This window comes from Mustela erminea, chromosome 18 (genome assembly GCF_009829155.1).
Source record: "Mustela erminea isolate mMusErm1 chromosome 18, mMusErm1.Pri, whole genome shotgun sequence".
NCBI lineage: Eukaryota > Metazoa > Chordata > Mammalia > Carnivora > Mustelidae > Mustela > Mustela erminea.
In genome coordinates this window covers 20,068,414-20,083,688 of record NC_045631.1, presented here as the reverse complement: position 1 = coordinate 20,083,688, position 15,275 = coordinate 20,068,414, and the positions used below count along the sequence as shown (strand labels likewise).

Here is a 15,275-nt window from a genome sequence, read left to right as displayed (position 1 = left end):
GACCTGCAGACTGGAAATGAAGGGTTGGAGAATCATTAATCATGCAAATAGAAGTGAAAAGAAAGCCAGAGTAGCAATACTTAAGTCGGACAAAATAGACTTTCTTTTTTTCTTTTTCCTTTTTTTTTTTTTTTTAAGATTTTATTTATTCATTTGACAGAGAGAGCACAAGCAGGGGGAGTGACAGGCAGAAGGAGAGGGAGAAGATGTGGGGCTTGACCTCTAAAGACCCTGGGATCATGACCTGAGCCAAAGGCAGACACTAGCCACCCAGGTGCCCCAGACAAAATAGAAAAATAACTTTATTTTTTTTTTAAGATTTTATTTATTTATTTGAGAGAGAGCAAGAGCCAGGAGGAGGGAGAAACAGGATCCCCACAGAGTAGGGATCCCGTGAAGCTCCATCCCAGGACCCTGGGGTCATGGCCTGAGCCAAAGGCAGATACTTAGTCAGCTGAGCCACCAGGTGCCCCCAAAATAGACTTTAAAACAAAGGGTGTAACAAGGGACAAAGAAGGACATTATATAATCGTAAATGGTACAATCCAACAAGAAGATCTAACAATTGTAAATATTTATGCATCCAGCATGGGAGAACCCAGATACATAAAGCAGTTAATAACAAACAATAAATAATTGAAGTAATACAATAGTTATAGGAGACTTTAATACCCATTTACATCAATGGGTAGATCTTCCAAGCAGAAAATCAACAAGGAGACAGTGGCTTTGAATGACACATTGGACCAGATGGATCTAACAGATACATTCAGAACATTCATCCAAAAACATCAGAATACACCTTCTTTTCAAGCGGGGATGGAACATTCTCTAGAAGAGATCACATATTAAGCCATAAATAAGTCTCAACAAATTCAAAAAGACTGAAATCATACCATGCATCTTTTCTGACCACACTGTGAAACAAGAGATCAACCACAAGAAAAACCTGGAAAGCAGGAAATACGCAGAAAGACCTGGAAATACACAAAATTTAAATAACATGCTACTAAACAATGAAAGGGTCAACTAAGAAATCAAAGACAAGATAAAAAAAATACATGGAAATAAATGAAAATGAAAACAAAATAGTCCAAAAATCCTTGGATACAGCAAAAGCAGTTCTAAGAGGAAAGTTTATAGAAATACGGGCTTATGCCTCAAGAAGCAAGAAAAATCCCAAATAAACAACCTAATCTTACATCTAAGGGTAAGAGATGTTCTTTTTCTAGAAAAAGAACAACAGGCAAAACCAGTAGAAGGAAAGAAATAATAAAGATTAGAGCAGAAATAACCAAAATAGAAGCTAAAACAGAACAGAAACAAAACATAACCCCCCCCAAAAAACAGTGGAATCGATCAATGAAACCAGGAGTTGGTTTTTTGAAATGACCAACAAAATCAATAAACCTTTAGCCAGCCCCATCTGAGGGGTGGTGGGGGACGACTCCAAAGAAATCAGAAATGAAAGGGGGAAAATAACAGCCAACACCATAGAAATACTAAAGATTGTAAGAGACTATTATGTAAAATTAAATGCCAACAAATTGGACAACCTAGAAGAAATGGATAAATTCTTAGAAATATATAATCTCCCAAAACCGAATTGGAACGAAATAGAAACTTTGAGCAGACTGATTACCAGAAATTGAACCAGTAAGCACAAATCTCCCAGCATGCAAAAGTCCAGGGCCACACAGCTTCACAGGCGAATTCTGTCAGACGTTTAAAGAGATCTTAATATGTGTTCTTAATCTATTCCAGAAAGTCAAATAGGAAGGAAAACTCCTAATTCATTCTGTGAAGCCAGCATTACCCTGATACCAAAACCAGATAAAGAAAAAAAAAGAAGAAGAACTACAGGCCAATATCTCTGATAAACATAGAGGCAAAACTTGTTAATATATTGGCGGACTGAATCCAACAATACATGAAAAAACCATTCACCACAATCAAGTGTGATTTATTCCTGGGATTCAAGGGTGATTCAGTATTTGCTATCAGTGTGACACATCACATCAATAAAAACCATATGGTCATTTCAACAGATGGAAAAAAAGTGTTTGCAAAAGTACGGTATCCATTCATGATTTAAAAAAAAAAAAAAAACCTTAACAAAGTAAAATTAGAGGGAATATACCTCAACAAGCTCTTCTATAAACGCTATATTTAAAAACCCCACACCAACATAAGGATGAGATGCATTTCCTCTAAGGTCAGGAACAAGACAGCAATGGCCACTTTCATCACAGTTATTTAACATAGCACCGGAGGTCCTAGCCACAACAGTCAGACAAGAGAAAGGAATAAAAGGCATCCAAATTGGTAAGGAAGAAGTAAAATTTACACTGTTTACAGACAACATGATACTTTATATAAAACCCTAAAGACCCCTCCAAAAAAACTGCTAGAACTGATAAACTCAGCTGGTTGCAGGATGCAAAAATTATTGTGCAGAAATCTATGACATTTTTATATACCAGTAATGAGGCAAACAAATTAAAAAAGCAACCCCATTTACAATATTACTAAAGATAATAAAATACCTTAGAATAAACCTAACCAAGGAGGTAAAAGACCTGTACTCTGAAAACTATAAAACATTGATGAAGGATATTGAAGGCAACACAAACAAATGGAAAGATACTCCATATTCATGGAGTAAAAATAAATAAAAATAAGCATTGCTAAAATGTCCATACTGCCTAGAGCAATCTACAGATTTAATGTAATCCCTATCAGAATGCTAACAACATTTTTCACAGACCTACAACAGACAATCTTAACATTTGTATGGAACCACAGAAAACCCCAAATAACCAAAACAATCTTGAAAAAGAAAAATCTGGAGGTATCACAACTCCAGATTGTAAGTTATACTACAAAGCTGTAGTAATCAGAACAGTAAGGTACTGGCACAAAAGTAGACAGATCAGTGGACTAGAATAGAAAGCCCAAAAATAAACTGACGTTTACATGGTCACATAATCTTTGATGAAGGAGGAAAGAGTACGCAATTAGAAAAAGACAGCCTTTCCAACAAATGGTGTTGGGAGAAATGGACCACTGGCCTATACCATACATAAAGATAAATTCAAAGTGGGTTAAGGACCTGAATATGATACCTGAAACTATAAAAATCCTAGAGAGTACAGGCAGTAATTTCTCTGACAGTGGACATACCAACTTTTAAAAAACATGACTCCTGAGGCAAGGGAAGCAAAAGCAAAGATAAACTTTTAGGACTATATAAAAATAAAAGGCTTCTGGGGTACCTGGGTAGCTCAGTCGTTAAGCATCTACCTTCGGCTCAGGTCATGATCTCAGGGTCCTGGGATAGAGCCCTGTATCGGGCTCCCGGTTGCGGGAAACCTGCTTCTCCCTCTCCCACTCCTCTTGCTTGTGTTCCCTCTCTCGCTGTGTCTCTGTCAAATAAATAAAATCTTTTAAAAAAGTAAAAATAAAAAACTTCTGTGCAGCAAAGGGAACAAACCTACTGAAGACAAACCTACTAAAAGACAACCTACTGAATGGGAGAAGATGTTTGCAAATGACATTTCTGGTAAAAGGTTAGTATCCAAAATATATAGAAAACTTTTACAACTCAACATTCAAAAAACAAATAATCCAGTTAAAAATGGATAGAAGGCAAACAAACATACAGAGAAAGACATACATACATACAGAAAACATACAGGCAGGGTGCCTGGCTGGTTCAATCACTTAAACATCCAAGTCTTGGTTTCAGCTCAGGTCATGCTTCCGGGGTTCTGGGATCAAGCCCCACATTGGGCTCTATGCTCATTGTGGAGTCTGCTTGTCCCTCTCCTTCCCCCTTCCCCTCAACTGCACCCTGTTCAGGTGTACCCTCTGTCTCTCTGTCTCTCTCTCAAATGGATGAATAAAATCTTAAGAAAAAAGACATACAGATGGCTAACAGACACATGAAAAGATGATCATCACCCATCACCAGGGGAATGCAAATCAAAACTACAATGAGATATCTGCTCACATATGTCAGAATGGCAAAAATCAAAAGCACAAGAAACAGACCATGTTGATAAGGATGTGGAGAAAAAGGAACCCTCTTGCACTGTTGGTGGGAGTGCAAACTGGTGTAGCCACTGTGGAAAACAGTATGGAGGTTCTTCAAAAAGTTAAAAATGGAACTACCCTAGATCTAGTAATTGCACTGCTGGGTATTTACCCAAAAAATATAAAAGCACTAGTTGAAAGGGATACATGCTCACCTATTTTTATTGCGGCATTATTTACAATAGCCAAATTATGAAAGCAGGCCAAGTGTGCATTAATAGATGAATGGATAAAGAAAGTGTAGTGTATGTATTTTTATGACTAATTCTTTTTTATGGCTGAAATAATATTCTGTGTGTGTGTGTCTATATATCTATATATAAAATAGGTCAGTTGAAGAAAGACAAATACTATATGATTTCACTCATATGTGGAATTTAAGAGACAAAATAAGCAAAGGAAAGGGGGTAGGCAAGAGAAATAAACCAAGAAACAGACTCTTGACTATTGAGAACAAACTGATAGTTACCAGAGGGGAGGTGGGTGAAATAGGTGATGGGGATTAAAGAATACGTTTATACTGACCACTGAGTAATGTATAGAATTTTTGAACCACTGTATTGTATACCTGAAACTAGTATAACACTGTTATTAACTATACTGCAATAAAAAATAAAAATAAAATAAACATATATTCCTCTATTTACCCACATATTTGCCATTTCTAGTTTTTCATTTCTTCTTGTGGATTTGAATTATCATTGGGGTTATTTCCTGTAAGGCAGATCTGCTGACAACAAATTCTGTCCACCATTTCTTATTTTGTAATGTTTTTATTTTTGAAAGATAGGGTCTTTTTTTTTTTTTTTAAGATTTTATTTGTTTGACAGTGAGATCACAAGTAGGTAGAGAGGCAGGCAGAGAGAGAGGGGGAAGCAGGCTACCCACTGAGCAGAGAACCCGATGCAGGGCTCAATCCCGGGACCCTGAGACCATGCATGACCTGAGCCAAAGGCAGAGGCCCAACCCACTGAGCCACCCAGGCGCCCTGGATAGGGTCTTTTTTATTGCATATGGAATTTTTGCCTGCTCACTACCACCACTGCAAATATGGCATTCCACTGTCTTCTAACCTCCTTTGTATCTGATGGGAAGTCAGTCAACCATTCTATTGTTTTTACTCATTATTTTCAGGAGTTTGTTTGACTTGATAGATCTTTGACTCTGACCTGTCTAGATGCAGTACTCTTGTGTATAGCCTATATGAGATTTTTGAGCTTTCGGGATCTGTACATTTTCATTAACTTTGGGAAACTTTAAACCATTATTTCTTCAGATATTTTTTTCTGCCCTGTTTTTTCACCTTTACTTTTGGTACTCCCATTAGATGTATATTCATACACTCAGTGTTATTGCATAGGTTTCCGAGGCTCTGTTCATTTTTCTTCATTTTCCTGTTCTTGAGATTGTATAATTTCTGTTGATCAGTCTTTTAAATTAACTGATTCTTAGGCTATTTCAGATCCACTATTGGACCAATCTACTGAATTTTTCTTTTTCTTTTTTTTTTTTTAAAGACTCTGTCCATCCATTTGACAGAGATCACAAGTAGGCAGAGAGGCAGGCAGAGAGAGAGGAGGAAGCAGGCTCCCTGCTGAGCAGAGAGCCCGATGCGGGGCTCGATCCCAGGACCTGGGATCACGACCCGAGCCAAAGGCAGAGGCCTCAACCCACTGAGCCACCCAGGCGCCCCTGAATTTTTCATTTCTAATACTGTACTTTTCAACTCTAGAATTTGATTTCTTACTTTTTTAGTTTGTTTCTATATTGTGATATCCTACTTGTTGTCATTGTCACCATTTAAAAAAATTCTTTAAGCATGATTTCCTATAATTCTTTTTTAAAATTATTTTTATTAACATATAATGTATTATTTGCCCCAGGGGTACAGGTCTGTGAATAATCAGGCTCTCACATTTCACAGCACTCACCACAGCACATACCCTCCCCAGTGTCCATAACCCAGCCACCCTCTCCCCACCCCCTAGCAACCCTCAGTTTGTTTTGTGAAATGAAGAGTCTCTTATGGTTTGTTTCCCTCATGATCCCATCTTGTTTCATTTTTTCCTTCCCTACCCCTCAGACCCCTACCCTGCCTCTGAAATTCCTCATTATCAGAGAGATCGTATGATAATTATCTTTCTCTGATTGACTTATTTCACTCAGCATAATACCCTCTAGTTCCATCCACCTCATTGCAAATGGCAAGATTTCATTTCTTTTGATGGCTGCATAGTATTCCATTGAATATATACACCACATCTTCTTTATCCATTCATCTATTGATGGACATCTAGGTTCTTTCCATAGTTTGGCTAAAACTAACAAGTCAGGAAACAATAGATGTCAGCAAGGATGCAGAGAAAGGGGAACCCTCCTACAATGCTGGTGGGAATGCAAGCGGGTACAGCTACTCTGGAAGACAGCATGGAGGTTCCTCAAAGAGTTGAAAATAGAGCTACCCTACAACCCAGAAGTCTCACTACTGGGTATTTACCCTAAAGATACAAATATAGGGATCTGAAGGAGCACATACACCCAGATGTTTATAGTGGCAATGTCCTTTAATTCTTTGAACATATTTGTAATAGCTGCTTTTGAAGTGTTACTGAATACAACTTCTGGGCTCACTCAGAAACGATTTCTATTGACTGCTTCTTCCCCTGAGTATGAGTCACATTTTACTGTTTATTCACATGTCTTATAATTCTTTTGTTAAAAACTGGACATATTTAATAATATATTGTAACAACTCTGGATCTGATTCCTCCCCAGCCTCCCTCCCATCTGAGGGTTGTCTTTATTGACATATTGCTGTTACTTGTGTATGTTTGCTTATATTTCAGTAACTTGACTGGACTTAATGTGCACAGTCTTTCTCCCCTGTGGGGTACAGCCACTCCAGTTGTTAAAAATTATATTTTAATTTTTAGGCTGGCCTGCTTGGGGTGCCCCTTTGTGTCTCTGTAGCTTAGTGTCAGCTAGTGATTGGTTGAAGATTGTGCTCAAATATCTTGAGCCAGTAAGGCTTCTATCCTTCGATTATGTTAGGGAGCTCATCTAGTTTTCAGCTATGCCCCAGCTTTTATTTTCTCCCAAGCCTCTGAGTTCTTCCCTTCACATGTGGCAAGACTCTCATTCAGTCACGAGTATGTGCAGAGCTTAGGCCCCCTCAGATCAGCTCTGAATATATGAGCAGCCTCCAGTTAGCCAGGGATGTGTGGAGAGTTTACCTAGCCCACTGTGGCTCTCATTTCCAGAATCTCCTTGTTAAATTTCAAGATTTATGTCCCAGCTGGAATAGCAACCTCAGATTCGCAAATTTTTTTTTAAAGATTTTATTTATTTGACAGAGATCACAGGCAGAGAGGCAGGCAGAGAAAGAGATGAGGAAGCAGGCTCCCCGCTGAGCAGAGAGCCCAATGTGGGGCTCAATCCCAGGACCCCGGGATCATGACCTGAACCAAAGGCAGAGGCTTAACCCACTGAGCCACCCAGGCGCCCCAGATTTGCAATTTTTTCTTCTCCAGTTGAGTTTAGTGCTTTCATGGTCAATGCTACTGGGTGTGGGGTTTTCATCCTCCACTTCAGATCACATCAGCAACCTCAGGCAGTGAAATTGCTGCGTTTTATGGCCAACTACTGCATGGACTGTGCTTGGGTGGGGGTGAGGAGCAGCCAAGCAGTAACATCACTGACTCTCATTGTTCTTCTTAACCATAGGTCCATAACTTTTCATAAATAAACACTTTTGAATTTGTTGTTTGACTTTGGCTGTTTTTCTGGAGTCCTGAAATGATTGTTTTTGACATTTTTGTCCAGTTTTATAGTAGTTTTGAGGGGAAAGGATTTGCTGACCTCTTCAGATTGCCACAGCTGGAAGTCCTGCCTCCTGCTTTATATTTGCAGCATTTTTGGGTTTGGTTATTTTTAAAAGACTAATTAAAAACCTGAAGCACATCTATATATTGTAGCTGCTTCAGCAGTTTGCTTTACAATGGAAGAATTTAGGAGATTGTGATTAGATTAGGGGTGGGACTGTAGTTCTGCTATAATTCTGCTGACAGCACTCTCCTGTGGAATGTTTCTTACTAGCATATTCTTGTGTAATGATGAAGAAAATGTTTATTTTTTTAAGTAAGCAAATTCCTTTGGAATTCTACCAAAACATAAGAAAGATAGTATGTATACTCCTTACTACAAAATAAACCAGTGGCACAAGGAAATACATGAGAGTATTCATTGGGCTGGTATAGATGTGTATTTTTACAAAAAAAAAAAAAAAGAATTGTCCTCTTAAAAAAATTACCTATACAGACTTCAACCTGAAATGCCTTTTTATGCTCAAAAAAAAATTTTTTTTAAGATTTTATTTATTTATTTGACAGAGATCACAAGTAGACAGAGAGGCAGGCAGAGAGAGGAAGGGAAGCAGGCTCCCCGCTGAGCAGAGAGCATGATATGGGGCTCGATTCCAGGACCCTGGGATCATGACCTGAGCCGAAGGCAGAGGCTTTAACCCACTGAGCCACCCAGGCGCCCCTATGCTCAAAATTTTAATTGAGAAATTTATCTTTACATTTTTAGTTATATAATAATAGAAATACAGAAATGTACAGAAAACATATAGCTCAGTGATTTATCATAAAGTACACATCTCTGTTGCCACCATTCATATAAAAAATAGGACATCGCTAGCTCACACAAGGCCCTTCTAGTTTCCCCCGTCATCATTGCCTCCCCAAGATAACCACTATACTGATTTTATGGTAACTACTTCCTCTCTGAATAGTTTCTGTCTCCTAAGTATACACCCTAAACATTAGAGTTCAACTTTGCTTATATTTTTAATATTATGGAAACAAAATCTTACATTATTTGTGACTGGTTTCTTTTGTTCAAAATCAGGTGTATGAGATCCATCTATGTTGTTGCACATAGCAGTAGTTCATTTTAATCAATGTAGAGTTTTCCATTATATGAATAGACAACAATTTGTTAATCTGTTCTGTTCATGGATATTTGGATTGTTTCCATTTTTAAGTAAACACACTCATGTTTAGTGATAATTGTGCACATTCCTTTGAGGTATACACATTGAAGTCAAGTTTCTGGGTCACATTGTATTTATATCTTCATTTTAGTATATGAAGCCAATCTGTTTTCCATAGCGATTATATCAATTTACATTCCTATTAGCAGTCTATAAGAATTGCCATTGTACCACATTGTCACTAAAAATTTGGTGTTGTCCACTCATTACAGTTTTAATTTTCATTTCCCAAATGACTAATAAGGTTAAGGTCCTTTCATATATTTATTAGCTGTTTGGATTATCCTTTTTTGTTAAATGCCTATTTAGCACTTTTAAAAATTGGTATGTGTGAATTCTGCATGTCTCTGGATAAGCACTTTATTCCTTATATGTGTAGTACAGATGTCTTCTGCATGACTTGCATTTTACTCTTAACAATGTACATAAAATTAAAAGAAGTTCTTGAATTTAAAGTAGTAAAATACATGAATTTTTCTTTTGTATTATGATTTGTGCTTTTTGTGTCCTACTGAAGAACTCTTTCCCTGCCCCAGTGTTTTAAAGATATTCTACTACATGTTATCTTCTAAAAGCTGTATGATTTTGCTTCTCACATTTATTATCTACAATCCACCTGGAATTTGTGTACAGAGTGAAATAGGAGTAAAGATTCATTTTGTTTTTCCATATGGATATCTAGTTGTTCTATACCATACATTGAAAAGAATGTTGTATCTGTCAGGGTCTAGGGAGGAAAAAGAAACCATACCAGTTATTTAAACAGAGTTTTTAATGTGTGTGTGTGGCGGGGGGGGGGGGGGGGGGGGGTACTGATTACCTGTAAAGTTGTTTGTAAAATTTAAAATTGTAGGTAATAAAAAAGACAAGAAGAGTACACTAACAGCTACCTCCTGCTATAGTTAGAAAAATACCATGGAAGAGCTTGGAATTATTAAGACTTAGAACATCGTGCAGCAGTAATTCAGTTATCTAAGGAGAGAATACAAGCTCACTAGTGCTGGTATCTGGGGTGGAGGATGCAGTGAGGCTTGTTCTGCAAATGGGGACTATAAATGGGGACTATAAACTAGGCTCAGCTGCAGTTACAGGAAGGCGTTGCCACGGCTGAAGTGAAGAAGTGTTGCTAGGGTGACCCAGAAACAGGAGACAGGCAGGTAGCCCACAGGAAGGGGCAAGTCCCCTTTTACTCCTACAACTCTGTAGTCTGCTCTAAAGCCCCATATTGGGAGAGCCCAACATGGAACTAGTTGGCAAAACCAAAATGTGGTTTGCGGAGTTGTAGCCGCAATATTATAGAGTTGTGTTTAAACAGATGGGTTTGAACCTGAGAGACAATAGCTTATGGCACAGCCTTCCTTTCTACAAAGACACCTTTATGACAAGCCAAGTGGCTCTGTATATGTGAGAGTCTGTTTTGGGGTTATATTTCCATTTCTTTGGTCTTGCTCCAGAGTTATGTTATCTAAACTATTGTGGCTTTATGTTAAGTTTTCATATGTGGTAGAGCAATTTTGCCCACCTTCTTCAAGAGTGTTTTAGCAGCCCATGGCATATTTGCATTTCCATAAAGACTTAAAACTAATTTGTGTAGTTCCATGAAAAGAAAACCTTTTGGGGTTTTGGTTGGAATTTCACTGAATCTATAAATCAGTTTGGGGAGAATTGAAATTTTTATAATATGAGTTCTCTAGTCCGTGAATATGTTATGTCTCTTCATTTATTTATGTCTTTAATTTCTCCCAATAATGTTTTTTAGTCTTTATGTAGAGGTGTTGCTTACTTAGCTTTTGTTAGCTTTAATCCCAGATACCAGATATTTTTATATTATAAATAGTATCTTTAATTTTTTTCACTTCATTGTTTTTATTTTGAAAATTTTTAAACAGGTATTTTCTTTATTTTTTAATAGTTTGACCTCATTACACTGATCACCAAATTCAGTAATTATCAACATTTTCTTCATTTGTTTCAACAGTCCTTGATGAAGTATTTTAAGGGAAATCTTTTTTTTTTTTTTAAGATTTTATTTATTTATTTGACAGACAAAGATCTTAACTAGGCAGAGAGGCAGGCAGAGAGAGAGGAAAGGAAGCAGGCTCCCTGCCGAGCAAGAGAGCCAGATGCAGGGCTTGATCCCAGGACCCCAGGATCATGACCCGAGCCAAAGGCAGAGGCTTTAACCCACTGAACCACCCAGGCGCCCCAAGGGAAATCTTAAGTCTCTTATCATTTCACCTATGTATACGTAAGTATACATTCCTAGAACATATGGACATTTGATTTATAACCATAATTCCAAGCCATATTCAGATTTTCCTTTTTATTTCAAAATTTACATTTTACTGGTATGTTGGTTGGTATGTTCACTTTACTTTTAACTAACAGCATACTAGGACTTAAATTTTATGTTAAGTAATTATTAAAATATTAGCCTCTAAAATATTAAATAATAAACAATTAAACACAGATTTTTCCAGTCATGTGAACTTTGCATTTCTTTTTTTTTTTTTTTAAAGATTTTATTTATGTATTTGACAGAGATTACAACTAGGCAGAGAGGCAGGCAGAGAGAGAGGAGGAAAGCAGGCTCCCTGCTGAGCAGAGAGCCCAACGCGGGGCTCGATCTCAGGACCCCGGGATCATGACCTGAGCCGAACGCAGAGGCTTTAACCACTGAGCCACCCAGGCGTCCCTGCATTTCTTTTTTAATTTTTAATTTTTTATTAACATATAATGTACTGTTAGCCCCAGGGGGTACCAGTCTGTGAAACTTTGCATTTCTAAATTCATTATAGTTTTTCAACATCATCAGAATTGTGCTGCTATAAACCTGTGTAAACAAAACCATTCTTTCATTTGGTGTCTTCTATATTTTTAAATCTAATGTGCAACAAAAATTGCCATTCTTTAATTTTTTTTAAAAAAAATCTCTGTATTTCTCAGTATTCCTATTACCGAACACATCTTTCAAGAAGTCATCGGTGGGATTAAAAGCAAGCACATTTTTGTGTTACATAGTTTTTGTTTTGGTTATCCCTTATAACCCTTTTTCAGCATAAATTGTTAAAATGTAAGAAGAAGGTGCAGTTGTGAATTTTTTTCTTTTATCTTTGTACAGAAACCTGTCTTTCTTGCGGGTGGTTCTCCTTCCCATACAATATTCGTGGGTCTGTTTCTAGGAGAGGACTGTGGGCAGTGGGCCATGGAAACTTCCTAGAGTTGGCATGCTAGGCTGTGTCATGTTCACCCACCAATGTGAGAAAATCCCTCTGAAAAGACAGTGTGGCAACTTTCCTGCAGGCACGTCATACTCCTCACAAAGATATTTGACAGTGACTAAGGAGTAAGAGTCTCTATGTCTTTCCCAGCATCTGGAGCAAGGATGAAATTATTAATTCATGGTTTAAAGGACTAAAACTCTTTCGGGCCAACAAGAATTAATAGAAGAGGATTTTGCATCTATATTTTAACTTAACCAATAATAATTGGTGGGGGGTTGGGGTCTTAAAAGTTAGATCTTATTCATTAGTAACAAGTATTTGAAAATAAATATGACAGCCTGATATTGGGTGATTTGCCTGTGTCTTATTTCTCCTCCCTTACCAGCACCCCTGGGGATCTCACTACAGATCAGAATGGCTCAGGGATGTCTCACCTGCTAGGATCACTGCTATTTATACTTATTTAAACACAGAGTTAGAAGATGTTTAAGTTCATATTTAACTCTTTCAAGTAAATGTAGATGTTTTGCTTCTTCTGATCAATATTGGAATGTAAAGATACAAGGAAAAGAATGAACAATTTTAGTGCTTCGGTTTAGCTGTTACATAAGTCTTTTTTCCTTATAATATCAGATTAACAAATTTGAGGATCAGTTCAGTAGAAGTATCTTGGGGGGAAAAAAAAAAAGGGAACTCTTTCTTATATGTTATATGTAGAACTAACTCAACAAATACCAAATTTGGATGAACATAAAAGAGAAACCAAACATCAGAAAACCCCAACTGATGGAACAAATTACCTAACCATGAGAATCTTTTTTCATAAATCTTTGGGTGGAGGCAGGGAAAGTTTATTCCTCTGAATAATGTGCAACTTTATGAATTATGTCGAAGTACACGAACTATAGCCTGTTAAAATTATGGTTAGAAAGACCAAAGAGATGTAAAAATAAATTCCCCATTCCTTGGGGCACCTGGGTGGCTCAGTCGTTAAGCGTCTGCCTTCCGCTCCTTAGGCTCCTTCAGCTCCTTCGGCTCGGGTTGTGATCCCAGGGTCCTGGGATAGAGCCCCACATCAGGCTCTCTGCTCAGCGGGGAGCCTGCTTCCTTCTCTCTCTCTCTCTGCCTGCCTCTCTGCCTACTTGTGATCTCTGTCTGTGAAATAAATAAATAAGATCTTTAAAGAAAAAAAAAATTCCTTATTCCTTAACCTATAGTGTCCTTGAACATATAAAAGGGACTAAGTTACAGATAAGATACATTCTTTTTTAAGATTTATTCGTTGTCAGAAATTTTACCTCATAGTTTGTGATTATTTTCTCAAGCTGACTTAATCTAAATACAAGTAAAGATAACTTTTAAGGAAATGAATTTCAAAATGAATGCAAAGGCAGTAATCTAAATATTTAGTCTAGTTAGGAGGTTCTGTTACTGAGGTACATACTGTATTGGTACAGTTGACGTAGTAATTGTAGTGTGTATAGCAAAAAATAGAAGATTGCTGATTACAAGTTTATGTGAATAGAATTAGAAGAACCTGATTTTCTCAATCTGAGTGAAACATTCTCATTATACATTATTTATTTGCTTTGAATAGTTAAGAACCTGTACCAGAAAAATGAACTTGAAAACTGCTAACCCAAGTGGGGGAAAGTTTCTTCTTATAAAATGAATGTAGAGCATATAATTTCTTGGAAATTCTTGCTTAGTAGTTATACTAATCTAAAGCTGTTCTAATGTTGGGTTCAAGTGTTGGGAGTGTATCCCCAATAAGCTTCACTCTCATTTTATTCCAGCCCTTCTGCTTGTCCATAATTTAAGCAGATTTGTGGCAATGGTCAGAGTTCCTAGGATTAAGAAAGCTCTACAACAAAACAACCACACCAGATCTAAAAAGCTTTCTATTTTGGTTTTCTGCTCTTTTGGCTGACTATATTTCTCTGAAGAAAGGCTTGTCGATTCTTCTGACTGTTTAAAAAACAGTTGAACTGGTATTTGCAATGCAGAGAAGGATTGATGTACTCTGGGTAGATGTAAGAAAGGATTCTTTTTCCACAGACCTTAAAGCTGTATTTTTAATATACTGTTTACAGAATCAAACATTGATTTAAAACCTAAGAAGTAAATACCTGTTCTAGCGTAACTTGATTGCCCATGAAGATAATGAGGTGAAATGACAGATGCACTGTTCTATGTAGGGCTTCCAGTGTTTAGTAGAGAAAGTAACTGACCGGTAAGTGAATTGTAGATCAAGGGACGGCTCCTTTTTTTTCCTGAAATGAGGCAAGTTGCCCTAAATGTTGTTCATTATTTCTACAGCTGGAGCTTCATTAACAAGTACAGTTGGAATAACCAGGGTGTTGCAGACACAGAGGAACTAAGCACGGCAAGCCTTTCCGTAACAAAGAAAATAAAAGAATTCCTGTGTAATAGGCTTCCACACTTATCTGTGTTCTGTGGTACTGTTTGAGCTGAACTAAAGCTGTCTGCTACCTCAAGTTGAGAGAACAAACTCAACATGGCGTGAAATTACTGCACAGCCATTCACATTCATTAGTGTTATATTGTTACCAGCCATAGGCATGACTGGCTTTTGCATGAATAATAAAATAAAATCCTACTTTGTGAATTTTACCTTAAAACACTGCAAGGCACAGTACTAACCCTGGGCCAGGAGTAGTAGAGTCAAGACCAATAGAAGTCATAAGTTGGGAAGAAGTAGTGCTATATGAGGCCTGGGGAAAGGGCCTTGTGTTAAAGCAATTTACTCACTTTTTTAAAACGAGTATTTATGTGTGGACTAGCTATTTGGAGACGTTAAAACTATTAAGCTACCATTTGGCAACCATCATAGTAATAGTTGACTCAGGCAAAAATCATCAATGGATGCTAAAGGTCGTGGG

The 15,275-nt window shown here is 37.4% G+C and overlaps 1 protein-coding gene across 1 annotated transcript in view; it reads left to right on the top strand.

Annotated features, from left to right (window-relative positions):
- NLK (nemo like kinase) overlaps positions 1-15,275 on the top strand; it is a 169,199-nt gene that overhangs the window by 80,314 nt on the left and 73,610 nt on the right. The gene's annotated exons all lie outside the window — the stretch shown is intronic.